Consider the following 26,269-nt stretch of genomic DNA (forward strand, 5'->3'; position numbering starts at 1 on the left):
AAACGCCTGACTAAAGTCTATATGGGCAACATCCACTGCCTTGCCTTCATCAACTTCCCTGGTATTTTCCTTGAAAAAAGATTAGTTCGACACAACCTACCTCACAAAAAGCCATGCAAACTTTCCTTAATCAGTGCATGTCTACCCAAATACTCATATATCGAGTCCTTTAGAATACCTTTCAATAGCATTCCCACCACTGACATCAAGCTCAACAGCTTATAAATTCCTGGCTTATGTTTAGAGCCTTTCTTAAACATCGGGACAACATTGGCTATCCTCCAATCCTCTGGTATCTCTCCTGTCACTAAGGATGATGTAAGCATCTCTGCTGGGCCCCCGGCAATTTCTGCAATTGCATTCCAAAGATCTGAGGGAACAATTTGTCAAGCCCTGGGGGTTTATCCACCCTAATTTGCCTCAAGACAGCAAACACCTCCTCCTCTGTAATCTGAATAGGTTCCATGAAGTCAATGCCACTCTGCTTCACCTCCATAGGCTCCTGAGTAAATACAGATGCAAAAAATTTAATTTAAGATCTCCCCCATTCTTTTGGCTCCGTGCATTGATTACCATTCTGATTTTCCAAAAGACCAATTTTTCCCTTAACATATCTGTATATCCTCAGGATTCTCTTTCACCTTGTCTGCCAGGGCAACCTCATGCCTTCATTTAGCCCTCCTGATTTATTTCTTAAGTGTTGTCTTACATTTCTTATACTCCATAAGCATCTCATTTTTTCCTTCCTGTCTATACCTGTGTAACACTCAGATTCTGTCGGCTGCGGAAGTCTAGGGAAGACAATCTCTGGCTCCACCAAATGTATGAGATTGAAGTGCAAAACCTGTTTGGTTGGCGTGATGTGTTACCCTGTTACAAATCAGTTGCATGAAATAACTGACAGTGCACCATATGCAATTAAATGATTTAGTTTTATAATTCTTAATTTGACTAAAGGGTCAGTAAAGTAACATAAAAAGAAAAGGGCCCATTTTAATGAACCAGTCTACTGTGCACGAGTTGGAGCTCACAGTTTCCCTTCCACTGGTCCTCCATCGAGTTCCCCGGGCTTCATCGACTCCCATCCCACTCTTGGTCCATTCTTTCCTGCTGTCCATGACCTCTCCTTTCTGGCATCTTCTCTCTTCATGTTCTGCCGAACGAAAGACCCAGATCACCTCAGTCTCAGGCACACGACAAAATAAAACACTCCCTTCATTGGACGGCGCACATTCCAAAGCCCCTGTTATCTCTAGCCATAACCCAAACACTGCTGCTACAGAAAACTCATTACATTAGCAGTGCTTCTACAGAAAGACCATTACATTAACAGTGAAACTTTTCCCAGGGTGTTACACCTGCTATGAACTTCCTTTTATTCTTAACAAGGGCCTCAATATACTGAACATGACTCAAATAGGTTCTCCTTGCACTCAGTCAAAGTATGAGGGGTGATTGATAAGTTCGTAGCCTAAGGTAGAAGGAGTCATTTTTAGAAAACCTAGCCCATTTATTTTTGAACATAGTCCCCTCCTACAGTTACACACTTAGTCCAGTGGTCGTGGAGCATACGGATCTTGGACCTCCAGAAAGTGTCCACAGCAGGGGTGAATGATGTTCATGGCCTAAGATAGAAGGAGATGAGTTATTAACTTCAAACTTTCTGCATAATCACTCAAAGAGTTGAGCTGCATGTGGATGTAAGGAGAGCTGTAAAACTCATCTTCTTCTAGCCAGGCCGTGAACTTATCAATCACCCATCTGTGGATACTTTCTGGAGGTCCAAGATCTGTATGCTCCACAAGCACTGGACTAAGTGTGTAAATGTAGGAGGGCACTATGTTGCAAAATAAATGTGCTAGGTTTTCTAAAATGGACTCCTTCTACCTTAGGCCACGAACTTATCAATCACCCCTCATATCTTGAAAACAAAGATTCCCTTCACTTGTTGTCTTTATCTTTTATTCTGATGGGCACATACAAGCTTTGTACTCTCAAAATTTCATTTTTGAAGGCCTCCCACTTACCAAGTACACCTTTGCCAGTAAACGGCCTGCCCCAAGCCACACTTGCCAGATTATTTCTGATACCATTAAAATTGGCCTTTCTTCAATTTAGGATCTCAACCAGCAGGCCAGGCCTATGTTTGTTCGTATTTATTTTGAAACCATTGTCATTGTGGTCACTGGATGCAAAATGTTCTCCTACATAAACTTCTGTTACCTGTCCTGTCTCATTCTCTAATAGGAGATCGAGTATCACACACAATCCCATTCTTCCACAAACTGATTAAGGAAAGTTTCCTGAACACTTTTGACAAACTCTACCCATCTAGTCACTTTACAGTGTATTTCACTTTCAGGAAGTTATTTGTATCATCGCCCTTGTTTGGGTGGCCTATAAATGAGGCTTTTCATCGGGTCCTCTCCCTCTGCTCCAGTTAATGTTGTAGGCTCAGCAGTCCCTGACTAAAGCTTCCGTTCCCTATAACAGAGTTCATCAACATTTTTCCCAATGTCTCCAGCAAGAGTCTTCATGCATCTTTGACAGAGTGATTACCACCCCAAAATATTTGAAATTGATTGACAATTCTTCATTTGCGTTGGTTCAGAGCTTGTCACTATAGTTCAGATCTTTAGGAGATCTAGGCCTCATATGGAGCCAATGATCATTAATGGAGAATGTGTGGAGCAGGTTAAGACCTACAAGTATCTGGGAGTACAGTTAGACGAGAAGCTAGACTGGACTGCCAACACAGATGCCTTGTGCAGGAAGGCACAGAGTCGACTGTACTTCCTAAGAAGGTTGGCGTCATTCAATGTCTGTAGTGAGATGCTGAAGATGTTCTATAGGTCAGTTGTGGAGAGCGCCCTCTTCTTTGTGGTGGTGTGTTGGGGAGGAAGCATTAAGAAGAGGGACGCCTCACGTCTTAATAAGCTGGTAAGGAAGGCGGGCTCTGTCGTGGGCAAAGTACTGGAGAGTTTAACATCGGTAGCTGAGCGAAGGGCGCTGAGTAGGCTACGGTCAATTATGGATAACTCTGAACATCCTCTACATAGCACCATCCAGAGACAGAGAAGCAGTTTCAGCGACAGGTTACTATCGATGCAATGCTCCTCAGACAGGATGAAGAGGTCAATACTCCCCAATGCCATTAGGCTTTACAATTCTACCGCCAGGACTTAAGAACTTTTTAAAAGCTATTATTAATGCTTTTTGTGATAGTGATTTAGATGCATATCATATTTTTTTACTGAGTTAAGTATTGCATGTAATTAGTTTTGCTACAACAAGTGTATGGGACATTGGAAAAAAGTTGAATTTCCCCATGGGGATGAATAAAGTATCTATCTATCTATCTATCTATCTATCTATCTATCTATCTATCTATCTATCTATCTATCTATCTATCTATCTAGATCTGCTTCACTGGGCATGGTCTATGATCATGACATGTATAAGAATCAATTTCACAGGGCTCAATTGGGTAATAATAGACATCAAAAGGACGTGTTCACATTTTTCAAGATGTGCACTATTACATCCTGATCTTAATTGATTTCACTCTACACCTTAAACACATTGCAACTAAATATTATTTGGTACATTACTGAATTTTGGGGTATAAGCCTGATTTAGTTTAGAGATACCAGTGGGGTAACAAGCTCTTACAACACAATAAGCTCACTCTGCCCAATTACACCTATGTGACCAATTAACCTATTAACTCACATGTCTTTGGAATGTGGGAAGAAACAGGAAAGCCATGGGGTGGAAGTACAAACTCCACAGACGGCTGTGGTATTGGACCAGAGTTGCCCACACAGTAATGGTGTTACACGCAGCTCTACACTACTCTGCCACCAGTTATATATAAGCATACACAATGATTTCAGACGCTTGCAGAAATGCCAGTGTAATTGGATTTGCCTTTGTCAGCTTTGTTTCTCATTATCATCGAAGGCTAGACCTAACAGGATTTGACTTTCCAAACCTAGACAACACATGGCATGAAGGCAATATATTCCATTTCCCTCACATCAATTGGAGAACTCTTCAATATGTAGTCATTGTTAGAATGGAGGAAATTTAGCAGTCAATACACGTGGAACCAGCTTGTACAAACAGCATGAGATAATGATCAGACAATTTATTTCAGTGATGGTGGTTGTCAGGACACAAGGACAACTGCCCTGCTCTTCTTTGAAAAGTGCCACAGGAACTTTGTGTTTATCTGGCAGTATATCACTCCTGAAAGAAGACATGCTCAAAAGTGTGGCACTCTCATAGCATGGTGTGGCGTGGCAATCTGGATTAAGTGCACAAGTGTTAGCTGCGGCATTATGAACCTGCACAGATTTTCACTCAAAAGCTGGGAGACAAACATGGGAACCATGGTTGACACTTATTTCCCTGGGGACCAGAAGAAGAAAAATCTGATTTATTTATAGCTAGGACAAAAAATAGAAACAAAATTAACAATGGCTAGCAATTGCCTCTAACTTTGCAGAGCAATGAGCAGTTCTTTGCATAACATTATTAAATAAGTCTGTGATCATGGTATTCCCATTGCATGCTGCAAAAAAAAAAATTAGCATGCAAGACACAAAGGGACAGGCTGGTGGAGTCTATTGCATCTTGTGGGAGGAATGTGATGCTGATTTCCCAGAAGTTTTGATAATTTATTTTGTGTTTATGGGTCTTTCATTTGTGAAATTAAAATGTAGTGCTTCATGCTGTTCGCAGAAACTACATTGAGAATGCCAATTGCTTTACTCATCTGTAGACTGTTGCCAAAGGAATCATGCTAGACACCTGAACTCTCTGTCCATCTGAAATGTGCTCCACTACCATCTGTTGACATCGAAATGACATACCTCATAGGTGGATACAGGTTTTAAATTTAATTTGCACCTTCTGAACTGAGTCCACAATCTATGAATTCATTGTCAATGATTCTACAACACATGTTCTCAGTATTTATTTATTTATTTATTTATACATCTATCTATCTATCTATCCATTAATTTGTTTGCTTGTTTGTTTATTTATTATTTTTGGATTTGCACATTGGTAGATTATCAGCCTTTGTGTGTAGTTTATCTTTGATTCTATTGTACTTCTTTGTTCTACAGTGAATGCCTACAAAAATGTATCTCAGTGTGGTTTATAGTGGCATGTATAGACATAATTTGATAATAAATTTACTTTGAACTTTGAATGCTTTTTCTTCATCCTAAAACTTTTAATTGGTCTCCAAGGAAGGTATTGGAAGAGTGTGGGAAAGTTAAATCATTTGATTTTTCTGTTGAATCTAAATAAATCACCAGAGACACTTGCACTGAGTCTGAAATGTTAACTGTCCCCACATGTTGATTCATTTTACTGTACAGTAAAGGGAACTGGAACATGTACAGTACTGTGCAAAAGTCTTAGGCATGAGATAGAGAGGGAGAGAGAGAGGGAGAGAGGGAGAGGGAGGGAGGGAGAGGGAGGGAGAGGGAGGGAGAGGGAGGGAGAGGGAGGGAGGAGAGAGAGAGCGCACACACTAGGGTGCATAAGACTTTTGCACAGTACTGTATTTGTCAATATGGAGCAGAGAGTAAACTTGTAAATCTAGCGGGAGCAAAGGACGTTGGGAATGGTGAGGGTGGAGTATGGGACAGGTGGCAGAGAAGGAGTGCCAGGAGCAGTGGGCAGTTGGATGCAGACACACCCATTCCTCAGACAGCAGGCAAGGCCATTTGATTCCAAACACTTGGTTTATTAATCATTACAGAATGTACCTCTAGTGCTTCCTGCTGGCTCCCTTCTCTCTTCTCCCTTTCCTCACCATGACTCCCCTCTCCCTTTCCCCTTCCCACTCTCAGTCCACAATAGAGACCAAAATCAGAATCAGGTTTATCATCATAAGTCCATAAGATGATTAGATATAGGAGCAGAATTGGCCATTTGGCCCATTGTGTCTGCTATGCCATTTCATCATGGCTGATCCAATTTTCCTCTCAGATCAGGAAAGCAGCCAGTGAGTGGGCCAGTGAAGGAGTGGAAATTTGAGGATTTGACTCGAGAGGCTTCGATGAGAAGAGGCGGAGGACGAGCTTGTTCCCAGTTAGCCTTTACAATGCCTCCTGAGACGGTAATGTGCCTCTCCTGTGAAATGTGGCAGACTTGGGGGAACTTCCCTCTCCCGCAGAGACACTTCTGCCAGAAGTGCTTGCGGCTGGGCGATCTGGAAGACCGTGTGAGGAATCTGGAGCAGCAGCTGGATGACCTTCGACTCATAAGGGAGAATGAGTCAGTCATAGATGAGAGCTACAGGGAGGTAGTCACCCCTAGGCTGCCGGAAGCAGGTTGTTGGGTGACAGTCCGAGGGGGGAAAGCGAAGGAGAGTAGACAGGAAGTGCAGAGCCCTGTAGCCATTCCCCTGAATATTAAGTTTACCGTCCTGGATGCTGTTGGTGAGGACGACGGACCAGGTGTGAGCCACGGTGGCAGGGCCTCTGGCACTGAGTCTGACCCTGTGGTGCAGAAGGATGGGATGGAGAAGAGGAGAGCTGTCGTCATTGGAGACACTATAGTCAGGAGAGCAGACAGGAGATTTTGTGGACGTGAGAAGGAAACCCGCATGGTTTGTTGCCTCCCGGGTGCCAGGATCCGGGATGTCTCTGACCGGGTGCATGACATCCTGGTAAGAGAGGAAAAGCAACCAGAAGTCATGATACATGTTGGGACCAACGACATAGGCAGGAAGAGGGATGAGGTCCTGAAATGTGAGTTTCGGGAACTAGGCAGAAGGCTGAAGAACAGGACCTCAAGGGTGGCGTTCTCAGGATTGCTGCCAGTGCTACATGATAGTGATGGTAAGAATTGGAGGAGATGGCAGTTGAATGCGTAGCTGAGGAGTTGGTGCAGGGGGCAGGGTTTTAGATTTTTGGACCATTGGGATCTCTTCTGGGGAAGGTAGGACCTGTACAGATTGGATGGGTTGCACCTGAACTCGAGGGGGAGCAATATCCTTGCTGGTAGGTTTGCTAGCATGGTTTGGGAGGGTTTAAACTAATTTGCAAGGGGGTGGGACCCGGAGCGATAGAGCAGTGAAAGAAGTGCATGGAGTAAAGCCAGATCCAATAAATAGAGAGACTTTGAGGAAAGAGCAGCAGAATAAAGGGTGTAAAGGTAGTAAGGTAGAAGGGCTAAAGTGCATGTACTTCAATGCAAGAAGCATCAGGAACAAAGGTGATGAACTGAGAGCTTGGATACGTACATGGAATTATGATGTAGTGGCCATTATGGAGACTTGGCTGGCACCAGGGCAGGAATGGATTCTCAATATTCCTGGATTTCAGTGCTTTAAAAGGGATGGGGGGGGGGGGGAAGGGGAGGAGGGGTGGCATTACTGGTCAGGGATACTATTACAGCTGCAGAAAGGGTGGGTAATGTAGCAGGATCCTCATTTGAGTCAGTATGGGTGGAAGTCAGGAACAGGAAGGGAGCAGTTACTCTGCTGGGGGTATTCTCTAGGCCCCCTGGTAGCAGCAGAGTTACCGAGGAGCAGATTGGGAGGCAGATTTTGGAAAGGTGCAAAAATAACAGGGTTGTTATCATGGGTGACTTTAACTTCCCTAATATTGATTGGCACTTGATTAGTTCCAAGGGTTTAGATGGGGCAGAGTTTTTTAAGTGTGTCCAGGATGGATTCCTGTCACAGTATGTTGACAGGCCGACTAGGGGGAATGCCATACTAGATCTAGTATTAGGTAACGAACCGAGTCAGGTCACAGATCTGTCAGTGGGTGAGCATCTGGGGGACAGTGATCACCGCTCCCTGACCTTTAGCATTATCATGGAAAAGGATAGAATCAGAGAGGACAGGAAAATTTTTAATTGGGGAAGGGCAAATTATGAGGCTATAAGGCTAGAACTTGCGGGTGTGAATTGGGATGATGTTTTTGCAGGGAAATGTACTATGGACATGTGGTCGATGTTTAGGGATATCTTGCAGGATGTTAGGGATAAATTTGTCCTGGTGAGGAAGATAAAGAATGGTAGGGTGAAGGAACCATGGGCGACAAGTGAAGTGGAAAATCTAGTCAGGTGGAAGAAGGCAGCATACACGAGGTTTAGGAAGCAAGGATCAGATGAGTCTATTGAGGAATATAGGGTAGCAAGAAAGAAGCGTAAGAAGGGGCTGAGAAGAGCAAGAAGGGGGCATGAGAAGGCCTTGGTGAGTAGGGTAAAGGAAAACCACAAAGCATTCTTCAATTATGTGAAAAACAAAAGGATGACAGGACTGAAGGTAGGACCGATTAGAGATAAAAGTGGGAAGATGTGCCCGGAGGCTGTGGAAGTGAGCGAGGTCCTCAATGAATACTTCTCTTCGGTATTCACCACTGAGAGGGAACTTGATGATGGTGAGGACAATATGAGTGAGGTTGATGTTCTGGAGCATGTTAATATTAAGGGAGAGAAGGTGTTGGAGTTGTTAAAATACATTAGGACGGATAAGTCCCCGGGGCCTGACGGAATATTCCCCAGGCTGCTCCACGAGGCAAGGGAAGAGATTGCTGAGCCTCTGGCTAGGATCTTTATGTCCTCGTTGTCCACGGGAATGGTACTGGAGGATTGGAGGGAGCCTAATGTTGTCCCCTTGTTCAAAAAAGGTAGTAGGGATAGTCCAGGTAATTATAGACCAGTGAGCCTTACGTCTGTGGTGGGAAAGCTGTTGGAAAACATTCTTAGAGATAGGATCTATAGGCATTTAGAGAATCGTGGTCTGATCAGGGACAGTCAGCATGGCTTTGTGAAGGGCAGATCGTGCCTAACAAGCCTGATAGAGTTCTTTGAGGAAGTGACCAGGCATATAGATGAGGATAGTGCAGTGGATGTGATCTACATGGATTTTAGTAAGGCATTTGACAAGGTTCCACATGGTAGGCTTATTCAGAAAGTCAGAAGGCATGGGATCCAGGGATGTTTGGCCAGGTGGATTCAGAATTGGCTTGCCTGCAGAAGGCAGAGGGTCGTGGTGGAGGGATTACATTCAGATTGGAGGGTTGTGACCAGTGGTGTCCCACAAGGATCTGTTCTGGGACCTCTACTTTTTGTGATTTTTATTAACAACCTGGATGTGGGGGTAGAAGGGTGGGTTGGCAAGTTTGAAGACGACACAAAGGTTGGTGGTATTGTAGATAGTGTAGAGGATTGTCGAAGATTGCAGAGAGACATTGATAGGATGCAGAAGTGGGCTGAGACGTTGCAGATGGAGTTCAACCCAGAGAAGTGTGAGGTGGTACACTTTGGAAGGACAAACTCCAAGGCAGATTACAAAGTAAATGGCAGGATACTTGGTAGTGTGGAGGAGCAGAGGGATCTGGGGGTACATGTCCACAGATCCCTGAAAGTTGCCTCACAGGTAGATAGGGTAGTTAAGAAAGCTTATGGGGTGTTAGCTTTCATAAGTCGAGGTACAGAGTTTCAGAGTTGCGATGTAATGATGCAGCTGTATAAAACTCTAGTTAGGCCACACTTAGAGTACTGTGTCCAGTTCTGGTCACCTCACTATAGGAAGGATGTGGAAGCATTGGAAAGGGTACAGAGGAGATTTACCAGGATGCTGCCTGGTTTAGAGAGTATGGATTAAGATCAGAGATTAAGGGAGCTAGGGCTTTACTCTTTTGAGAGAAGGTGGATGAGTGGAGACATGATAGAGGTGTACAAGATATTAAGAGGAATAGACAGAGTGGACAGCCAACGCCTCTTCCCCAGGGCACCACTGCTCAGTACAAGAGGACATGGCTGTAAGGTAAGGGGAGGGAAGTTCAAGGGTGATATTAGAGGAAGGTTTTTCACTCAGAGAGTGGTTGGTGCGTGGAATGCACTGCCTGAGTCAGTGGTGGAGGCAGATACACTAATGAAGTTTAGGAGACTACTAGACAGGTATATGGAGGAATTTAAGGTGGGGGGTTATATGGGAGGCAGGGTTTGAAGGTCGGCACAACATTGTGGGCCAAAGGGCCTGTAATGTGCTGTACTATTCTACGTTCTATGTTCTATCATACCTCCTGCCTTTTCCCTGTATCCCTTCATGCCCTGACCAATCAAGAATCTATCAACCTCTGCCTTAAAGGTACACAAAGAGTTGGCCTTCACAGCTGCCTGTGGCAACAAATTCCACAGATTCACGACTCTCTGGATGAAGGAATTCCTCCTCAGCTCCATTCTAAAACCCCTCTATTCTGAGGCTGTGTACTGTAGTCCTAGACTCTTCCTATATATCTGATATCAAAGTTGAAGGTTTATCCCTAAATTTCATCTACCTAGGAGCAACAAAGCTATGTTAGGAATTTTTGACTTTGGCACTATATTTAAGGCAGAGGTTAATTTATTCTTAATTAGTCAGGGCATGAAGTGACATTGGGAGAAGGCAGAACACTGGGGCTGAGAGGAAAATGCATCAATCGTGATGATATGGTGAAGTAGACTTGATGGGCCAAATGGCCTAATTCTGCTCCTATATCTTATGGTCTTATGGAAGCATCTTGCAAACCTATTGGATTTTATTTTAATAATCATTGCTCTCCACTTACTAAGTATGAAAACAGAGGCTGTATTAATTATGCATAAAGCTACAATAAATAACTGAATTGTCCTTATATAGCTGATTAGTTCCTTTGGCATGAATTACATACCCTTTACTTCAAAAATTGAAAATATTCTGATGTTCCAAAAGATTTTTCTTAATAGAAATTTCTTTGGAGTTTGTGTAATGTAGTGGCTATTAACTTTTGTCCATCATTTATATTGCCTCGTATAAGTAGATATTTCTAACATGACCAATAAAAGTATATGATGCCAATGTATTATTTGTTAGTATGTTTAATAGTAAAACATGTAAATTTATTCAAGATTCACTTCAGTCCTACATGAGATTACTTAAATATAGATATCGTCGGTATCTATCCTGTATTATTAAATTACAGCGTGTTTTCTTTGTTGAATATAAATAAGACCATAAAACCATAAGACATAGGAGGAGAATTAGGCCATTCAGCCCATTGAGTCTGCTCCACCATTCCATCTTTGCTGATTTATTATCTCTCTCAACTCTATTCCTCTCCCTTCTGCCTGTAACCCTTGACACCCTCACTAATTAAGAATCTATCAACCTCTGTTTTAAATACTCCAAATGATTGACTTCCACAGCTATCTGTGGCAATGAATTCCAGAGATTCACTACCCTCTGGCTAAAGAAATTCCTTCTAATCTCTGTTCTAAATGGATGTCCTTCTATTCTGGGGCTGTGCCTTTGGTCCTCAACTCAGCCACTACAGGAAACATCCTTTCTATATCCGCTCTGTCTAAGCCTTTCAATATTCAGTAGGTTTCACTGTTTTCATTCTTCTGAAGTCCAGCAGTACAAGCCCAGAGCTATCAAATGCTCCTCATATGTTAAGCCCTTCATTCCCAGAATTATTCTCATGTGCCTCCTCTGATGCCAGCACATCCTTTCTTAGATAAGACACCCAAACTGTTCACAATACACCAAGTGTGGTCTGACCAATGCCATATAAAGCCTCAGCACTCACAAGTCCTTTTGCACCTCTGATTTTTGAATTTTCTCCCATTTAGTAAATAGTCTACATACTTGTTCCTTCTACCAAAATACATGACCACTCATTTCCCTACACTATATACCATTTGCCACTTCTTTGCTTATTCTCCTGGCTAATTTGTCTAAGTTCTTCTGCAGACTTTCTGCTTCCTCAACACAACCTGCCCCTCCACCTATCCTTGTATCATCCACAAACTTGGCCACAAGCCATCAATTCCATCATCCAAATCATTGACATAAAACGTGAAAAGGAGCAGACCCAACATTGACACCTGTGGAATAACACTAGTCAACGCCAGCCAAACAGAAAAGGCCCCCTTTATTTCTACTCTTTGCCTTCTGCTGGTCAAACAATCTTCTATCCACGCTAGTATCTTTCCAGCAATAAAATGCACTCTTATCTTGTTAAGTAGCCTCATGTGCAGCATTTTGCCAAAGTCCTTCTGAAAATCCAGGTAAGTAACCTCCACTGGCTGTCTTTTGTCTATCTTGCCTGTTATATCCTCAAAGATTACCAACATATTTGTCAGGCAAGATCTCCCCTTAAGGAAGACATACTGAGGTGGGCCTATTTTATCATGTGCCTCCTAATACTCAGAAACCTCTTCCCTAATAATGGACTCCAACATCATCCCAACCACTGAAATAATGCTAACTAGCCTATAATTTCTTTTCTTCTTAAAGAGTGGAGCAACATTTGCACTTTTCCAGTCTTCTGGAACCATTCCAGAATCTAGTGATTCTTGAAAGATCATTATTAATGCCTCCACAATCTCTCCAGCTATCTCTTTCACAGCCATGGGGTTAGTGTATTTGGTCCTGGTGAGTTATCTACCTTCACACTTTTCAGCTTCCCAAGCACCTTCTCCATAGCAACTATACTCATTTCTTCCTCCTAACATGCTCAAATTTCTGGCATACTGCTAGTATCTTTCACAGTGAAGACTGATGCAAGATACTTATTAAATTCATCTGCCATTTCCTTGTCATCCATTACTAACTCTCCTACGTTATTGTCCAACAGTCTTATCCACTCTTGCCTCTCTTTTACTCTTTATATATCTGAGAAAAGATTTTGTATCCTCTTTTATATTATTAGCTAGCTTACCTTCATATTCCATCTTTCTTTCCTTATGGCTTTTTCAGTTGCCTTCTGTTGGTTCTAAAAGATTCCGAATCCACTAACTTCTCTCTGACTTTTGTTATATTATATGTCCTTCCTTTTGCTTTTATGCTGTCTTTGACTTCCCTTGTCAGCCACGGTTCCCTCATTTAATCTTTAGAATACTTCATCCTTGGGATGTGTCTATCCTGCACCTTCTGAATTCACCCCAGAAATTCCAGCCATTGCTGTTCTGCCATCATCCCTGTTAGTGTCCCCTTCCAATCAACTTTGGCCATCTTCCCCCCTCATGTCTCTCTATTTCTCTTTACTCCACTGTATTAGTGATACATCTGACTTTATCTTCTCCTTCTCAAGCTGCTGAGTGAATTCTGTCATGTTATGATCACTACCTCCTCATGGTTCCTTTACCTCTAGCTCCCTAAATGAATCTGGTTCATGAGACAACACCCAATCCAGAATTGTCTTTCCCCAAGTAGGCTCAACCACAACCGACTCTAAAAAGCCAGCTCATAGACTTTCTATCATCTTTTTCTCCTGGAATCCAGTACCAGTCTGATTTTCCCAATCTACCTCCATATTGTAATCCCTTATCACTATCTTAACATTGCTCTTCTTACATACCTTTTCGACCTTCCATTGTAATTCATATCCCACATCCTGGCTACTGTTCAGAGACTGTTTATAACTCCCATCAGAGTCTTTTTATCCTTGCAATTTCTTAACTCTACCCACAAAGATTCCAAATCTTTTGATACTATATCACCATTTCTGATTTCATTTGTCACCAGCACAGCCACCACACCTGCTCTGCCTATCTGTCTGTTCTTTCAATATAATGTGTATCCTTGGATATTAATCTCTCAACTATGTTCTTCCTTTAGCCGCAACTCTGTGATGCCGGCAACATCATACCTGCCAGTTTCTAACTGTGCTAGAGGATTATCTACCTTATTCTGTATACTGTGTGCATTCACATATAACATTCACAAGAGTGATGCATTCATCACCCTTTTTTGATTTTGCCCGCATGTTACACTTCAACCCATCCTACAGACTGCAATTTTCCCCGTCATCTGCCTGTCCACTGCACACTGCATCTACTTGTACACCAACTACCCCATCCTCAGTCCTATCACACCGGTTCCCAGCCCCCTGTCCAATTAGTTTAAAACCTCCCCAACAGCTCGAGCAAGGATATTGATCCCCCTCAGCTTCAGGTGTAATCTGTCGCTTTTGTACAGGTCATACCTTCCCCAGAAGAGATCCCAATAATCCAGAAATTGGAAACTCTGCTCCCTGCATCACTTCCTCACCCTCTCACTCATTTATACTATCATTGTATTCCTGCCTTGACTAGAACATGTGACTCGGGATAATCCAAAGGTTACTACCTTGGAGGTCCTGCTCTTCAACATCTTCCCTAACTCTCCATACTCACTACACAGGACCTCTTACCCCTTTCTACCCATGTCATCCAGATTCAGCACCAGTTTTTAAAGCTGAGGAGACAGGTAATGACTCATTCTTGGTAGATGCACTGCCGAAATACCCACTTATAGCAAGAATTGTCAGGCACTCCTTTGAGAATTGAAAGGCTGTCTGAAGACAAATCACACAAAGGGTAAAGGGAGTTGTGCTGCACTTCAGAATGGACGTGAACTCGGTTGTACTTCTCATTCAGGCTCTGATGTGCCTTCTTTGCTGCAGACCCTCTTGAACTGGGCAGGCTTCAAAATGTGTCAACTGTAAAGTGTCTGTGCGCATGCTTTTTCTTTCAACTCTGACCAATGTTGAGTAGAGAAAAATGAAGAGATACAGAGAGCTGCTAGAACATATACAACTGGTTTATTCAAACATGCATCAGCTGATGCTTAAAAGACACTTAGAGGTTGCGTTTACCTTACACCTTTCCATGTGTTACAGGGATGTGTGCAAAACTGAGAGGTTGGAGCCTCTTTGCTCACCCTGAAAAACATGTACTTACAGGTTGAAGGGAAAGGACGTCGTTATTAATTCCTTCTTAGAGTCCTGCAAATGGAAGGGATCAGCTTCCTAAGTTCCTTTGTTGTTGGAAGGGCAGGAACTAGGCCCACACTAGCTACAGACGGGAATGAAGGGAAAATGAAAAAGTGCGGGGGAAAATGCTGGAAGAAGTCAGCAGGCCAGGTTTCATCCCTGGAAAGAGGAGCAGTTAAAAGTGGTAGCGACCAGGAGTTCAGAGTCACTCTTATGGACAGAATTCAGCGCTTGATTTCTCAAATGTAGAGGAAACCTTGCCAAGTGAGCCAGGAATCCACTTACACTTCATTCAACCTCGTGTGCGCCATTCTGTTCTCAAAATACTGTCTGCATAAGACCATCAGATAAAGATACAGGAGCAGAATCAGGCCATTTGACTATCCAGTCTGCTCCGCATTTCATCATGGCTGATCCGATTTTCCTCTCAGCTGAGGCTTCTCCCCGATTCCCTTCATGCCCTGACCAATCAAGAATCTATCAGTCTCTGCCTTAAATATACATAAAGACTTGGCCTCCACAGCTCCCTGTAGCAAAGAATTCCACAGATTCACCACTCTCTGGCTAAAGAAACTCCTCCTCATTTCAATTCTACAAGGATGCCCCTCTATTCTGAGACTGTGCCCTCTGGTCTTACACTCTCCCACCATAGGAAACATCCTCTCCACATCCACTCTATCAAGGCCTTTCACCATTCAATAGGCTTCAATGAGGTCACCCCTTATTCTTCCGAATTCTACTGAATACAGCCCCAGAGCCATCAGACAGTCTTCATATGACAAGCCATTCAATCCTGGAATCATTTTTGTGAACTTCCTTTGAGCCCTCTCCAGGTTCAGCACATCCTTTCTAAGATAAGGGGCCCAAAACTGCTCACAATACTCCAAGTGAGGCCTCTCCGGTGCTTTATAAAGTTTCAACATTACATCCTTGCTTTTATATTCTCGACCTCTTGAAATGAATGCTAATATTACATTTGCCTTCCTCACCACAGGTTCAACCTGCAACTTAACATTTAAGGAATCCTGCACAAGGATTGCCAAGTCCCTTTGTGCCTCAGTAATTAGTATTTTCTCTCCATTGAGAAAATAGTCAACTCTTTCATTTGTTCTACCAAAGTGCGAGACCATACACTTCCTAACACTATATTACATCTGCCATTTCTTTGCCCATCCTCCTAATCTGTCTAAGTCTTTCTGTAGCCTCTCTATTTCCTCAAAACTACCTGCCCCTTCACACACTTCATGATTCCTGACACCTGGAACTTCCACCATACTGCTGGCATTTTCCACAGTGAAGACTGATACAAAATACTTATTCAGTTCGTCCATTATTTAATTGTCCCCGATTACTACTTCTCCAGCATCATTTGCCAGAAGTCCAATATCCACTCTTGTCTCTCATTTACTGTTTATATATCTGAAGAAACTTCTGGTATCTCTTTAATATTGCTGGCTCGCTTACTTTCGTATTCCATCCTTACCTTAATGACATTTTTAGTTGCTTTCTGTTGGTTTTCCCAATCCTCTAAACTTCCCACTAATCTTTTATTATATGCTCTCTCTTTGGCTTTTACGTTGGCTTTGACTTCCCTTGTTAGCTATGGTTGTTTCATCTTTCTATTAGAATACTTCTTCCTCTTTGGGATGTATATATCCTGTGTCTTCCAAATTGCTTCTAGAAATCCCAGCCATTGCTGCTCTGCTGTCATCCCTGCCAGTGTTCTTTTCTAATAATTTCTGACCAGTCCTCTCTCATACCTCTGTGTAATTCTCTTTACTCCACTATAATACTGATACATCTGACTTTAGCTTCTCCTTCTCAAATTTCAGTGCGAATTCAATCATATTATGATTACTTGACCCACAAGGGTTCTTTTATTTCACCTTAAAGGAATGTGATTTACAAGGATGTTGCCTGGATTGGGGATCATGTCTTATGAGAATAGACTGAGTGAACTCGGCCTTTTCTCCTTGGAGCGACGGAGGATGAGAGGTAACCTCTAAGATGATGAGAGGCACTGATCATGTGGATAGTCAGAGGCTTTTTCCCAGGGCTAAATTGACTGCCACAAGAGGACACAGGTTTAAGGTGCTGGGGATTAGGTACAGATGAGATGTCCGAGGTAAATTTTTTACTCAGAGAGTGGTGAGTGCATGGAATGGGCTGCCAGCAATGGTGGTGGAGGGGGATATGATAGGGTCTTTCAAGAAACTTTTAGATAGGTACATGGACCTTAGAAAAGTAGAGGGCTATATGTAAGACTAGTAATTTCTAAGGTAGGGACATGTCCGGCACAACTTTATGGGCCGAAGGGCCTGTATTGAGCTGTAGGTTTTCTATGTTTCTATTGTCTAATCTATTCCAGTTCATTGCACAACACCCAGTCCAGAATAGGTTATCTTCTAGTGGGCTCAACCATGAGCTGCTCTAAAAAGCCTTCTTGTAGCACTCCAGAATTTCTCTCTCCTGTAATCCAGCACCAACCTGATTTTCCCAATCTACCTGCATAATGAAATGCCCCATGACTGTTGCCATTTTGCCATGTGTTTTCTATCTCCTGTTGTAATTTGTAGGCAACCTCCTTATTACTGTTTGGAGGGGTCTGTATGCAACTCCCACCAAAATAATGAAAGTCTTCCAAAGAAACAATGCATAAAGAAGCTGCACTTTAAAAGTATGACCCACACTTATGTGAGGTCCTAGAATCAAGCAGAATGTGCAGGTAGCATGTTCCTAACCAATGACTGAGACTCCTGCTGCAACATCGTGATAACAAGGTCGATTGTTTATCTCAGGCTGCAGTTAACACTAGTGAGAAAGGCAAATCTGGTTTTCCTAAATATTCTTCATTGCCTGAGTACAGGACTCTGTTGATTGCACTAAAACCAATCTATCCTCCTCCATGCAACGTCCCTTTCATCAGCAGTGTTAGTTAATACTTTTGGAATATTCAGCTTCTCAGTAAAAAACAGCAAGACAAAAGAACACAAGCTAATCACAAAGAAGATAAAATCTGCAGATGCTGGAAATCCAAACAACACACTCATCACACTTCAGTGACGTTTCAAACTGAGAACCCTCCCCCCACTTTCTCACTCTGACTCGTCGTCTTTTTTCCCAGTCCTGATGAAGGGTTGTTGACTGTACTCCTTTCCATAGATGCTGCCTGGCCTGCTGAGTTCCTCCAGCATTTTGTGTGGGTTGCTTGAATACAAGTCAATGTTTATATATCACAAAACTTGTGTTTAGGGGAAATCAAGGCTCCTTCAACTATAGGAGGAACAAAATAGGAGGTACAAGATTGTTTCCAAGAAGAAATAGACTACCCGAACATTACAGAAGACAGGCCTTGTAAGGTCACATCACTCCAGAAAAGGTGATCAAATAGGAATGAAATATTTCAAAAAAAGACTAGAATGCAAAAAAACCATACAGACCAGATTAATGATGGTTTTGGTATGCAGATTGAGCACTTAAAAATGCAGATAGGCCTGCTTTTGCTTGACACCACCCCCTTACTCAGAATTGTCAGCTACATTTCCTGCGAGAATGTTGTTGACTCTCCAGTCCCTTGTGCTGGTTTAGGCTATAGGTGGAATCACCTTGAGCTGAGTTTCCTGTCACCCCTGACGGCCTCTAATGGAGTCGAAATCTGGACCTCTAATAGCTATAAAGCCATTCCATAGCTTTTCTCTGACTTGAAGATTAAAATCTACGAGAATTGATAAAAAACAATGCAAATTTTAAAAAGGTTTTGTTAATTAAGAATAACAAAGAAAAGTGGGAAGAATTAAAAGCATTAAGCTGAAAGAATTTAATTATTGGAGTAGGGTTAGAAGACTAATTGCCCCAGTGCATCACAGGCAAAGCTCTCCCCATTACTGAGCATATTTACAAGAGCACTGCCACAGGAAACCCCACCATCCAAGCCTGGCTCCCTTCTCACTGCTACCGTCAGGCAGAAGTACAGGAGCTTTAGGTCTCACACCAGCAGCTTCAGGAACAGTCATTATCCTATAACCATCAGGCCCCTGAACCAGCGTGGATAACTTCACTCACCTCAACTCTGAACTGATTACACAACCTAGTCACTCAGTTTCAAGGCTCAACAACACATGTTCTCAGTCTTATTTTTTTATTTACTCAACTTGTATCTTTTGCATAGGTTGCTTGTCAGTCTTTGTTTATGTATAGCTTTTCATAAATTCCAATGTATTTCTTTATTTTCCTATAAATACCTGCAAGAAAATGGATCTCAGGGTAGTATAGGGTGACATATACTTTGATGTTGGCACGTGGCCAAGTGGTTAAGGCGTTGGTCTAGTGATCTAAAGGTCACTAGTTCGAGCCTCAGCTGAGGTAGTGTGTTGTATCCTTGAGCAAGGCACTTAACCACACATTGTTCTGCGACGACACCGGTGCCAAGCTGTATCAGCCCTTGCCCTTCCCTTGGAGAACATCGGTGGCGTGGAGAGGGGAGACTTGCAGCACGGGCAACTGCCAATCTCCCATACAACCCTGTCCAGGCCTGCACCCTGGAAACTTTCCAAGACGCAAATCCATGGTCTCTGGAGACTAACGGATGCCTATATTAATACTATACTTGATAATGAATTTACTTTGACCTTAATGTGTAGGTAACTGGAGGAGAAGTTGATGGGAAAATCATATGGGATTAGTACAAGGCGTGGACTCAGTGCATTGAAGAGCCTGTTAAAATGTTCTCTGACACCATGTCTCTCCATAAAATATTTAAAAAATGCTTACTTTCCCTTTTGTTTCTAAATCCTAGAGCTCTGTTGCTGTGAGTAGAGTCTCAGGCCCTATGCAGAGTCTGGCCTGATTTAGGATTGGGGATTCCTCGCTGTTCTTCTGGAGAGGGCCTCAGTTCTGCATCTCATCACTAGATTTTATGGATTAATAGAGCGCGCAACAGATGTGAAAGTTCAAAGTACCTATATGTTACCATATACCACCTGGAGATCCATCTTCTTGTGGGCATACGCAATAAATCTACAGAACAATAGCCGTCACAGAACCAATGAAAGACCGTTCAACGTGGGTGTTCAACCAGAGTGAAGGAGAGAACAAACTGTGCAAATGCAAAAAGAAAGAAATAATAATAATGAATAAGAAATAAATATTGAGAATATGAGATGAAGCTAGCAGATACTCAGTAAATTTCATTATTGGAAATTTGTCAGTGGATGATTAGAAGTTGTAGAACTGGTGTTTAAACAGCTGAATAGTGAAAATTCCAGCCTGAATCACTGTCTCCAGCTAGCATAGTTCACCCCTGCATGTTATGTGACTTCTAACATTGCTATTAAAAGAGCAGTAGGTTGCCTACGATCAAGCTCTGACTGAAGTCGAATTCATACATTAGGAAACTCAATTCTCCCTTGAAATCCCAGTCACAATCCATTGCTGAAACAAAGGAAAGTTTGCAAGCGCCTCAGTACTTTTGAACTAACCCTACTTCAGTAATAAAAGCAGTTCTCAATACAACAAGAGGAGCCTCTATTGGTCAGGGTTAATCATGGATAATGCATCCCAGCTGTCTCGATATGCAAGGTATGGGAAGCAAGCTATTGCCCATGTTGCAAGCTCTCTCTCTCTCCATGCATCTGATGAACCCAAAAGAACAGAAGCCACCTATACAGATTGGCACCACAGCATCACAAGGAGTTGTCAGTCAGCACTGAACACAATGTAGGACTGTCCTAGGGACTCCAGCTCCGAATTTTTCCCTTGGGGTTTATTCCCAAACCGTCCCCATCGGTGGGTGTAGCCGCAAGTCAGCAGAGGTTTGAGATCAGAGTTTTCCTTTTTCTAGATGAGCTGCCAACCATGGCTGGTGAGTCCCATCTGCCCAAAGCGACTGGCCTTAAGGCACCAGTAGCCTGCCTTTGCCCCTTCTCCTCTGAGTAGGAATGGTTCCACTGAGCTTAGTAGCTTACCACACATCAAGGTCAGGAGCTGGACTTGGTTGTCAGAGGCTATTTGAGATGCACGCCATTGGGAGCATTTCATAGGTAGTGGGAGCTTCTGCCCATTATCACCCCTGGCTATCACATCCTTAAGGAACCACTCAGTACTATAAAACTCTGATAGCCTGCCAGTCAATTGTTCAGGAACCTTGGTTCTGTTTCCTGCACTCATTGAATTATGAAGTTCTAATTCTGCTTCTATATCTTATGGCAAACAGGCCATTTGGCCCGACTCATCCATGCTGTGTCCACCAAGATAGTCCCATTTGCTTGTGTTTAACTCGTATCACTCTAAACCCCTTCTATCCCTTTAAATTAATCAGATTCACTAGAAAATGTATCACACTATTGTATAATATCATTTTGCCATTGTTTAATAGCCAAGAATAAATTATTTTAAGATGTTTCAGAATTTCAATAGGAATAATTACCCTTTTGTCCCAAAAATTTGGCAGCATCATCAGGTTCCCAAGGTTGTTGGATTATCAGTTTCACTGCAAATTCCACTGAGGCTTTGCTTGATATCTATCATAACTTTAGCAAAGTCTCTAATGGCCATTTCTAATAGGGTTCTGCTGAACTCTACTGAACAGCCAGATTTATAACTGGAGATCTGATGATCCTACCTGAAATCCTGCTTCCATGCTTTCATTTGCCAAGCCATGAACAAACTCTAATGCATTCTGAGTAAGTGCAATTACTGTATAATCACTGTCGTATTGATGGTTCACATTTATGAGGCTGCGAGCATGGTTAGACTAACAAGAGAGGTGAGAATGATTACTAGTCTCATCATACCTGCCATCCCCATCCCGATGTAGATCACACATTGTTGCCCCATTTCACTTTAGTTTCGTACACCCGTAGTTTATTCTGGTGCATTATATTCTTTCTCATGTTTTACTCACCACTCAAGCTCTACTGGCAAGGTGCAAGATTTCTGAATGGTCTTGTGATTCTGCTCACTCACTGCCTATACCTACGGTGGTTGTTAGTAGGCCAGCAATCTGGAAGCCCTGACCGTGATCTGGAAATTAGATTTAAATTCATTTAAGTGGGGGATCTAATCAACTGATGTCTGCTGCAACGACAACAATACTTTCATCATTTGGTTCTTAGGTGTCATAAAGGTCGATTGAGCGAGTTAGAGCTTTTCTCTTTAGAGTGAAGGAAGATGAGAGATGACTTTATGGGGGTGTACCAGATGATAGTTGAGGTTGAAAAGCAGGTTGTCCATTCTATACACTAATGCAGTCTTCTGAGGCAGGTCTTGCTCAACAAGATGAAGGATGGGAGCAATAAAGATGGCAAATAGGGTGGGTGCAATGATACAGCCCTGTTTGACTCCTGTCGTGACAGTGAAGGGTTCTGATTCAGCACCACAATTGCAGACTGCTGTGACTGGCATGCCATTATGCAGTAGCCTCTGTATTTGTAAGTAATTGTCAGGGTAGCCATGTAGTATACACCAGAGAGCGACTGTATTAAATGCCTTTGTCAAATCTATGAAAGCCAAGTACAAGGGTTGTCTTTGCTCATGCCACTTCTCCTGTAATTGGTGTGCTGTGAAGATTATGTCAGCGACATCTCTAGATGGGTGGAAATCACAATGCAGTTCTGTACTTCTTCAGATAGCAGAACAAGCAAGTTAACAAGGATACATGCAAGCACTTTGCCTGTTGTTGATATGAGGGAGCTGCCTCTATAATTACCACAATCTGCCTTGTCTCTCTTCTTGAATATGGTTACTAATAGAGCATCCATGAGCTCTGAGGATGGTTGTTCCTTTTTCCAGACCTTCAGGAGCAGGGCCCTGATGTAGTACAGGAGTGCTTGTCCACCTTCGAGGATCTCTGCTGGGATCCTGTCAGGACCAATGGTTTTGTTGCTTTTCAGGTTCCTGGTGGTGTCATGGACCTCTTTCATACTGGGAGGCTTCCCCATGTCTTCTCTCACAGGTCTTGAGAGGATTTAGTCAGTAATCTTTGGTTCAGCAGTCCCATCATGGTAATGAAAGTGCTCCCTCCGTCGATCGTTGATACCCTTCCGATCCTTTAGCTAGTGCTTTCCACCCTGTTTGCAGTCTTTATTACTGCCGTCCTTCATCTCACTGAGTAAGACCTGCCGCAGGGAATCCCCAGTCGTGTATAGAATTTGTGGAATTTGTTGCCACAGGCAGCTGTGGAGGCTGGGTCATTGGGTGTATTTAAGGCAGCGATTGATAGGTTCTTGATTGGAAATGGCATCAAAGGTTAGGTGGGGAGAAGGCTGGGGAGTGAGGCTCAGGAGGGGAAAAAAGGAACAGCCAATCATGGCAGTCTCGATGGGCCAAATGGCCTCATTCTGCTCCTATTTCTTATGGTCTGATGGTCTTATGGACAACAGGCATTTCAATCTCAACTGGTTCAAGGCCAAGAACAAGGTTAACATTATCAGTAGCATGGAGTTCCAGAATGCCGATGATAATGCCATTGCAGCACACTCTGAAAACCCAAATGTATCTTGAACATCTCTGCCAAAGCATATACAAAAAAGACTCAGGCCTTAGGTTCTATATCAGCCACTGTTCAACCAGCCATTTATCCCGCCCTTAATAAAAGTTGACGACACTAAGCTCACTTGTCTTTAATTTAGGTGCTTTTTTGTTAAATTCTCCTTTGTAGCATATTGTTATTGTATGCTTAATCTTGCACTGTATTAATGCTCCTCATTGGGATTTGGGGTTTTTAATTTTGTAAAATGTTTTGAAAAACTAATAATTTTCAAATAAATAAATAAATAAATAAATAAATAGAAGTTGACGATATCGCTCTTGAAAGTATAAACAACTTTCACTACCTTGGCAGCATTCTCCCCTCAAAAGCAGACATCGACTCAGAGATCAACCACTGCCTAAGTAGTATTAGTGGAGCCTATGTAAGATTAAGGAAAAGAGTCTTTGAAGACCAGAATGTACAAGTCAAACAAAACTTTTGGTCTATAGAGCAGTTGTCCTTCCTATATTACTATATGGATCTACATCATGGACCACCTACGGTAGGCACCTGAAAACACTGGAACAATGCCACCAAAGAACCTTATAAAAGATTTTGAGGGTCAGATGGAAGGACAGACACACCAACACCAGTGTACTGGAGGCGGGAGGAGGCCAATATGAACAACATCTCCACAATGATAATGCAACACTAACTGCAATGCATAGAGCATGCCATTCAGATGTCTAACCCACATCTCTCCAAACAGGTCCTTTACTCCCAGTTGAAAGAAGGTTAGCAAGCCACTGGTGGGCATAGGAAACATTCCAAAGGCAAAATCAAAGTCAGATCTAAAAACTGCATTCAATAGATACAACTGGAGGAGATCTGTTCAAGAGGGAGCTGCACTACATGTGAGGAACCTCCACTGTGTTGTGGAGAACAAATAGCAGCTAAGAAAGGAGGGACTGAACAATCCAAAGACCCAGCCACTACTTACTCTTGTCCACGCTGCACCAGAACACAAGGATCCCGGATCGGCCTCTGCACCACCTGAGGACCTACCAAAGGACAATCACTTAAGGGAACATCATACTCAACCTGTATGATCGCACTACAAGATGAGAAGATGAATAGATAGAATGGACAGTCAGAGACCTTTCCCCAGGGTGGAAATGGCTACTACAAGGGAGCCTAATTTGAAGGTGAGTGGAGGGAAGTATAGGTGGATGTCAGAGGTAAGTTCTTTACATAAAGACAGCTGAGTGCCTGGAATGCCCAGCTACTAGTAGTGATAGAGACAAATACATTAGGGATATATAAGAGACTCGTAGAAAGGCACATGGATAATCGAAAAATGGAGGGCTATATAGGAGGGAAAGGCTATGTTTCCCTTACAGTAGGTTAAAAATTCAACACAACCTCATGGGCCATTGAGCCTATTCTGTGCTGTAAGTTCTTATGTTCTATGTTCATGAATGATTTCTTGTTCATTTTGGTCTAAAATAATTCTAACATCTGAAATAATTTATATTAAATCTGTTACAAAACAATGTAAATGTAATATCATATTCAGGCATGCCTTTGGTAGACCCTAGGCAAGCCTTTCCATAAGTCTACTCACAGGTCTATAAACAGAAAATGCTCAAAGCACTCATCAGATCATACAGCATCTGTGGAAAAAGAAACAACATTAGCACTGCATGTTCAAGATCCTTTATCTTGGTGGAGTACCTCCCAACTGAAGCAATAACTCTGTCAGTCTACACATGCTGCGGAGTATTTCCAGCTTTTTCTGCTTTTATTCCTGATTTCCAGCATAAGCACTTTCTTTTTATATTCATGTTCATGGATTTATATGTCTCATATCATATCTCAAATTTATCTGTCGGCATCCTTTGGCAAATCCTACCAGAAAGTTCTGGAGCTATAGAGTCTTTGGTCAAGCATGGGGCCAGACTTTTTTTGTTGTTCGCTACCTACAATCCTCGCTAAAAATCCTGGAAGGCTATCGCCAATCTTTCCTCGACTATGACACATTTTAATGGATCCCTTTTCATTTTTCAAGTTCGCGTTTAATTGTTATTCAACCACACGTAAGTATATAGATAAATGAAACAGCATTCCCCTGGGTCCAAGGTGCAAAACACAGTAAACACAGACACTCACAGCACACGACACAAATAGTTACTCACTGTTACCATCAGGTAGGAGGTACAGAAGCCTGAAGGCACACACTCAGCGATTCAGGAACAGCTTCTTCCCCTCTGCCATCCGATTCCTAAATGGACATTGGACACCACCTCACTTTTTTAATATACAGTATTTCTCCTCTTGCACATTTTTAAAATCTATTCAAAATACACAATTGATTTACTTGTTTACTCATTATTGTTTTATTTTATTTATTATTATTATTTCTTTTTTCTTTCTGCTAGATTATGTATTGCATTGAACTGCTGCAGCTAAGTTAGCAAATTTAATGTCACATGCCTGTGATAATAAACCTGATTCTGATACTTAAGCTGGAGGTGGATAGGTTCTTGATTAGAAAGGGTGTCAAAGGTTATGGGAAAAGGCAGGAGAATAGGGTAGAAAGGGATAATAAATTAGCCATGATGGAATTGCTGAGCAGATTTGATGGACAGAATGGTATTACATAGAAACATAGAAAATCTACAGCACATTACAGGCCCTTCGTCCCACAATGTTGTGCCGACCGTATAACCTACTCTAGAAGCTGCCTAGAATTTCCCTACTGCATAGCCCTCTATTTTTCTAAGCTCCATGTACCTGTCTAAGAGACTCTTAAGACCCTGTTGTATCCACCTCTACCACCTTCTCTGGCAGTACATTCCACGCACCCACCACTGGATGCACTTGTATTATGCCCTGGGTGCAGGAGGTCCTTAATAATGGACGCTGCCTTTCTGAGACACCGCTCCCTGAAGATGTCCTGTGTACTTTGTAGGCTAGTACCCAAGATGGAGCTGACTAGATTTACAACCTTCTGTAGCTTCTTTCGGTCCTGTGCAGTAGCCCCTCC

At 42.5% G+C, this 26,269-nt stretch overlaps 1 long non-coding RNA gene across 1 annotated transcript; it reads right to left on the reverse strand.

Moving 5' to 3' along the window:
- Positions 1–1,023: 1,023 nt before the first annotated feature.
- Positions 1,024–25,507, reverse strand: LOC140725126 (uncharacterized). The gene is made up of 3 exons (XR_012098270.1): positions 25,419–25,507; positions 24,848–24,896; positions 1,024–1,153 (listed from the first exon to the last, which is right to left on the reverse strand). It is a non-coding gene; the product is annotated as an uncharacterized lncRNA (long non-coding RNA).
- Positions 25,508–26,269: the final 762 nt, after the last annotated feature.

This window comes from Hemitrygon akajei, chromosome 1 (genome assembly GCF_048418815.1).
Source record: "Hemitrygon akajei chromosome 1, sHemAka1.3, whole genome shotgun sequence".
NCBI classification, from domain to species: domain Eukaryota; kingdom Metazoa; phylum Chordata; class Chondrichthyes; order Myliobatiformes; family Dasyatidae; genus Hemitrygon; species Hemitrygon akajei.